Source organism: Anomaloglossus baeobatrachus, chromosome 4 (genome assembly GCF_048569485.1).
Source record: "Anomaloglossus baeobatrachus isolate aAnoBae1 chromosome 4, aAnoBae1.hap1, whole genome shotgun sequence".
In the NCBI taxonomy this organism is placed as follows: Eukaryota; Metazoa; Chordata; class Amphibia; order Anura; family Aromobatidae; genus Anomaloglossus; species Anomaloglossus baeobatrachus.
Genome location: NC_134356.1, coordinates 224,983,855 through 224,990,568, shown reverse-complemented (window position 1 = coordinate 224,990,568; position 6,714 = coordinate 224,983,855).

The window sequence follows — 6,714 nt, the reverse complement described above, 5'->3', positions numbered from 1 at the left end:
CAGGATGGGTCGGAATGTACCGTCCTTTTTGGGTACTAGGAAGAGATTTGAGTAGAAACCTCTGAACCGTTCCCGGGCGGGAACTGGTACAATTACTCCGTTGGCCTGCAAGGATGCCACGGCCTTCTGGAAGAGAATTCTATCCTGTAGCCGTGGGAGATGATATCTCTCACCCACTGATCGGAGACGTGTTGAAACCAAGCGTCGCAAAAGTGGGAGAGCCTGCCACCGACTAAGGACGTTGCTGGGGCGGGCAGATAGTCACGAGGAGGCTGCCTTAGTGGCAGCACCTCCTGTGGTCTTCTGTGGACGCGCTTTGGTTTGTGGCATGGAAGTACTCTTCCCACCAGTAGCTTCCTTAATAATTTCATACAGCTGTTCTCCGAACAGCCGGGACCCAGCAAAAGGGAGCCCAGCAAGGTACTTCTTTGAAGAAGCATCTGCCTTCCACTCTCGAAGCCACAAGATCCTGAGGATAGCGAGGGAATTAGCCGAAGCCACCGCAGTGCGGTGAGAAGCCTCCAGCTTGGCAGACATGGCATAGGAAGAAAAAGCCGAAGCTTGGGAAGTCAAGGCAACCATTTCGGGCATAGATTCCCTGGTGAGGGAATGCATCTCCTCCAGAGAAGCAGAGATGGCTTTGAGAGCCCACACTGCTGCAAAGGTCGGGGAAAAGGAGGCCCCCGCCGCTTCATACACGGATTTGACCAGAAGGTCAATCTGACGGTCAGTGGAATCCTTAAGGGAGGTGCCATCAGCCACCGACACAACGGTCCGGGCTGAGAGCCTAGACACTGGGGGGGTCTACCTTTGGGGACTGAGCCCACTCCTTGACCTCCTCAGGTGGAAAGGGAAAACGGTCATCAGAACTACGCTTTGGGAAGAGTTTGTCAGGACAGGCCCTGAGCTTGGACACAGCGGCCTGAAAACTGGTGTGGTTAAAGAACACACTCTTTGCTCTCTTAGGCGAGGTAAACTGGTGCTTTTCTGCCAGAGAGGGTTGCTCCTCTGATACTGGCGGATTGAGATCCAGTACAGAGTTAATGGAAGCAATCAAGTCACTAAAATCTGAGTCACTTTCGGACAGATCAATGGGGTACATGGAGTTAGCCTCCGAACCCCCTGTAAAGGCATCCTCCTCATCCTGCGAGTCCGCTCTTGAATCAGAGCCGCGGGAGGAGGAGGGAGAGGGAACCCTACGTCTCTTCTCAGGAGGACGGGGTCTGGGACCTGATGATGAATCCTCTGTGAGCTCCGGTCCTGAGAGAGACCTAGCAGCAGAGGCACCCTGTGAGGGGGGCTGATGCAGATTCAGCAAAGTCCTGGACAGAAGTCCCATGGACTCAGCAAAAGACTGGGAGATAGACCTAGAAAAGGATTCTACCCAAGCCGGGGGTTCAGCCACAGGAGCAGGAGCAGCCTGAGAGACCACTGGGGGTGAGACTCCAGGGCGTGGCACCGCCAAGGTAGAGCAGGCATCACAATGTGGATAGGTGCTCGGTTCAGGCAGCAGGAGCTTACATGCAGCGCATACAGAATAAAGCTTTGGAGCCTTGCTCCTCGTGTGAGACATGCTGCTGAAGTGGGGGCTCTGCCAGCGAATGAACCCCAGAGAGTATACACAGAGGTCCACAACCAGAACCGGTTGTGGCTTACCAGACCGCGGTGCTGTGCAGAGCGGTGTTGTGTGCCCTCCAGATCCCGAAGCCCGGACCCCCAAACACAGCACCTCAGCAGGGATGCAGAGACCAGCGCTGAGTGAACGCTGAGAAAATGGCCGCCGGAGCGAAGAGAGGGGGCGGGACTAGCATGAAGAGCGGGATCTGGAGGGCCATAGAGACCTACAGGGGAGGAGACACTCACAGCAGTGGGGAGTGTCCCTCCCTTTGCAGAACGGCCGCCGGGAGGAGCCGAGCCTGTCCCTCTGCATGAGTGACATGTGAGGGCAGTGAAAACGAAACTAGGCCACCGGCGAAGCCGGGGCCTAAATTTGAGCGGCGAGGCCGACGCGCAGGCACCATCGGCGCGGTTCTCGGGCGATAGCTAGAGAACCCGCCGGAAATGTCACTAAATACAGCAAACACACTCTCCCCAAACAATACAGCACAGGGACCCCCAAATATAAACGCCTCAGGTACTTAGCTGCTGAGACGCAGGGCCATGTCCCTGGGGATGAGTGCTCCGGTCCAGCAGGGTCCTTAAGGGCTGCGGATGGAGACCGGTCTCCTGCCAGGCATGGAGACCGTGCTGGCTCCCATTTCAAGCCAGAGCCCAGGAGGGATGGTGAAGGAGCACGGCATGTAAGGCTCCAGCGTAGGAAATCAACCTTACAACACCGCCGACACAGTGGGGTGAGAAGGGACATGCCGGGAGTCCAGACGTGGACCCGCAGTTCTTCAAACTCATTCCAAAGGAAAAAAATCATATGAGAATGCATGTGTGGATGTATGCCTCCTGAACACAAAGCGATAAACTGGCTGGGTCTGATCACCAGGGGGTGTATAAGCTCAGAGGGAGGAGCTACACTTTTTAGTGTAGTACTTTGTGTGTCCTCCGGAGGCAGAAGCTAAACACCCATGGTCTGGGTCTCCCAAAGGAACGATAAAGAAAACTTAATTACATATAGCTAGAGCAGAAGCATTGTAATGTAACTCAGGGTAAAGTAGAATCCTCCAGCAGTTTTTTTGTCACATTTCTTGTTTCTGGCTCTTAAGTTCTCTGTAATTTTCCATTGGGGTAAAACTGGGATAGGCAGGAGCTAAATTACTTTTAATTATGTACATATATCTGCTAGTTAACTTATTGAATCTTGACTTTTTTTGTTCTTGCCCACATTGTTATTTTTATTGTTTGGCACAGTCATCGGAGCAAAAAAATCAGTGTCATAATGGTCATGCGATGGGAACCAATGGTCATGCACTAGTCTCTTCCATACAACAGATAAGACTCACCCATTGAAATGTGTGTGCAAAAAAAAAAAACAAAAACAAAAAAACCCCCCAAAAAAACAGGTCATATAGATCATCCGGATATATTGGAATTAGTATAGGAAACTGTATTTGATCTATAAAAATGGATGCCAGGATGTAAAATGGATGACAATATGCATGAAAACTGTCCATTTTTTCATAAGTTTGTATGAAACCCGGCCTAAGACTAAGAGAAGCATATTTTTGACCCATGTACTATCCATACAAGTAACAGACTAAACAGACATTAGCCAATCTTACTGTGTATGCTAGAAAAAAATGGGATAGTTTCCCATATAGATTTTAGGTCCGCATGTAAAATATCACAACATGGTCTCTATCCCGGTTGAAACTACTAGTCAGACATATGTAAATAGTAGGCAGTTTCTGTAACCATCCACTATGTGGACAAGAAGATGGAGCCGTCACATTTGCAATTGTGCTCTGCAAAGATCTGCATTTGTCTGAACTTAGTCTTATTTATCTGGTGGAAACCAGGAAGCAATTCATATAAAGCAGATATCAACTACTGTGTTTACCCGAAAATAAGACAGTGTCTTATAGGTTTCTGCCCCGAAAAATGTGCTATGGCTTATTTTCAGGGTAAGGTTGGACTCAGACGAGCGTATGGCATCCAATGCGACCGCATCTGATGTGATATGCTAATGACTCCCGGCTCAAGCGTTATTAAAAATCAAGTTACACTGCAGAGTGCTGCCATTCTTTTTCTGTGGATGGACTTTATGTACTATGGCATAAGCACCGCGGGCAAATCATCAGCTGTTTTCCGCTAGCCGTACGGACTTAGTGAAGACTCAGAAGGCGTACATCACCCCGCTATATACTGACTGAGCACACGTGGCTGTTTCATACGCTTGGGAAATTGCCGCCGGGACTTTACATATGGTAAGCAGTGCTCTGCATATTTTTTCCTCCTACTTGCATTACTTTATCTGAGGGATACGGCTCTAGCAGAAAATCGCAGCATGCTGCCGCTTTTCTCGCATCCAGAATATGGATGCGAGAAAAGCTGACTAACTGCTCTCCCTCATTGACCAACATATGTCTCGCATTTTACTCGTCTGATTTTCACCCTAACACTTATTGTTGGGGAAACATGTTTGGAGGAAAGTTTACTCCCCAAAAAAATGCACACCCCCCCCCCCCCTTCCCAGGAGAATTCTTCGTACCAGACCCAGGACATCTGCGTCACTCACAGACACTCACATAAATCAGATTGTGCGTGTGCACATCAAATGGCGCACTTGCGCACACACACACACACACGCACCAAATAGCGCACATGCGCACGCACCAGATAGCACACGCGCATCAATGCGTTCCACCTCATGTCCTCGCGCTCCACTGCACTGTGTCCTTGGTCCCTCTGCCAGCTGTAAAATATCGGTATCACTGGATGTGGTGAGTGTGTCTGATCTGATGTGTGTAGATGTCTTCCACCGCAGGTCCTTGATGCATTCCACTGCAGGTCCTCCCATTCGGCATCTGGTAAGTATCATTGCGGGGTCTTCCGTCTTTTCTTCTCTTTTGGGGGTGTCTGCTTTCTACAATAGACTAAATTAATTACCGGTAATGGGATTTTCCGGAGTCCACGACAGCACCCACGAGAGAGGGATCCGCCCCCTTCAGGACAGGAAACCTACAGATAAAAAAGGGGCGTTCCCCCTCCCTCATCAGTTGGTTTCAGAGTATGTGAGAGGAACCGCCATGGATTAGTAAAATAACCAAAGAACACGAGATGTCACCGAAGACTGAAAGAGAAGAAGGGTAGGGGTGTAAAGGGTGCTGTCGTGGACTCCGGAAAATCCCATTACCGGTAAGTAATTTAGTCTTTTCCATTCGCCACGACAGCATCCACGAGAGACTTGCAGAGAAGCAGACACCTAGGGAGGGATCACCACCTGAAGGACCGATCTCCCGAATGCAAGGTCTGAGGTAGAAGAAAGGTCCAACCTGTAGTGCTTGTAAACAGTAGGAGAGGACCAGGTAGCAGCCTTACAAATATGGTCGATGGAGACGTCTGCCATTTCAGCCCAGGATGAGGCCATCGCCCTAGTAGAATGAGCTCGCACAACGGGTGGCAGTGGCTCTTGCTTAATTGTGTACGCCAGGGAAATGGCGTCCCTCATCGATCTAGCTAAGGTATTTTTAGTTACCTGGCGTCCCAGTCTAGAACCTTGGAAAGCAACAAACAATGCCCTATCTTGTCTCCAAGGCGCCGTCCTAGACCGGTACGCGAGAATGACTTCCCTGACGTCTAGGGTGTGAAAACGGCATTCCTCCGGAGTGGTAGGGTCAGGAAAAAAGGAAGGGAGAATGATCTCCTAACTCTTATGAAACTGGGAAGCTACCTTGGGTAAATAAGCTGGGTCTGTCTTGAGAATGATCCTATCTGGAAATACCAGCCAGCAGGAAGGGAGGATCCATGGACAGGGCTTGAATGTCGCTGATGCGACGGACAGATGTAAGGGCGACTAACAGGCAGGTTTTGAGGGATAGCAATTTATCTGATGCTGAGGGGAGGGGTTCAATGGTTGCAAGGGTTAGCGCATCCAGTACTAGAGTGAGGTCCTAGGGGGGTGGACTGGCCATACGGACGGGCTGGCTGCGGTCACATGCTTTAATGAAACGCATGACCCATCGATTACCCGCTATGTTGGTATTGTAGAGGGCGCCCAGGGCAGAAACATTAACTTTTAGGGTACTGACCGAGGAACCCATATCCCACCCAGACTGGAGAAACTCCAGAATAGAGGAGATTGGGACCGCAGCCAAAGAGGAGTCAGAAACGAGTCACAAAAGTGCTTCCATACCCGGCCATACTGTCTGGTTGTGACCGGTTTTCTATTGCGCAACAGGGTGTCAATTAGACGGCTGGAAAACCCGTGAGTGGCTAGTAACTCCCTTTCAAATTCCATGCCGTCAAGTGGAGACCCTTGACGCGTGGATGAAGGAAAGGACATTGGGACAGGACATCTGGCCTGGATGGGAGAACCCAGGGTTCTGTGACCGACGTTCGTCAGGAGGGAGAACCACGGTCGCCTGGGCCAAAAAGGAGCTATAAGGATCATTTGTGCCCGTTCCTCCCTGATCTTCCGGAGGACCGTGAGTAGGAGAATCACTGGCAGGAAGGCATAGGCCAGGCTGTACTGCCAGGGAACCTGAAGGGCATCTAGGACCCAAACCCGCCCTAGCAGAGTCATGGTGGTCCGGAGGGACAGTGACGGGTGATCTTGCGCATGTCTTATGACCCCTTGCAATCTTGTGACCTAGTCTGGAGGTAGAAAGCAACGCTGTTATCGGGAATCCAGGAGCATGCCTAGGAAAGACTGAAAAGGTGGTAGGCGTGAGTCTAGATTTTTGCAGATTCAATATCCACCCGAGACGTCGCAGGGTTGAAATAGTATGACCGAGGCGGGATGAACATTGTGCTGCCATGCTCCCCACCACCAGAAGGTCATCTAAATACGGGATGATCAAAGTCCGGTGTTCGCAAAGGTGAGTTGTGACCTCTGCCATGATCTTGGTGAATATCCGCGGAAACAGGGAAATGCCGAAGGGCAAGGCCGTGAACTGAAAATGGTGAATGGAGTGGTTAATCATGAGTGCTACCCGGAGGTATTGCTGATAACGCGGGTGGACAGGTATGTGGTAATACGCATCCTTTAAATCGAGGACCGCCATGTAACAATCGGGAAAGAGCAGCTTCATAGTGGACAGGAGC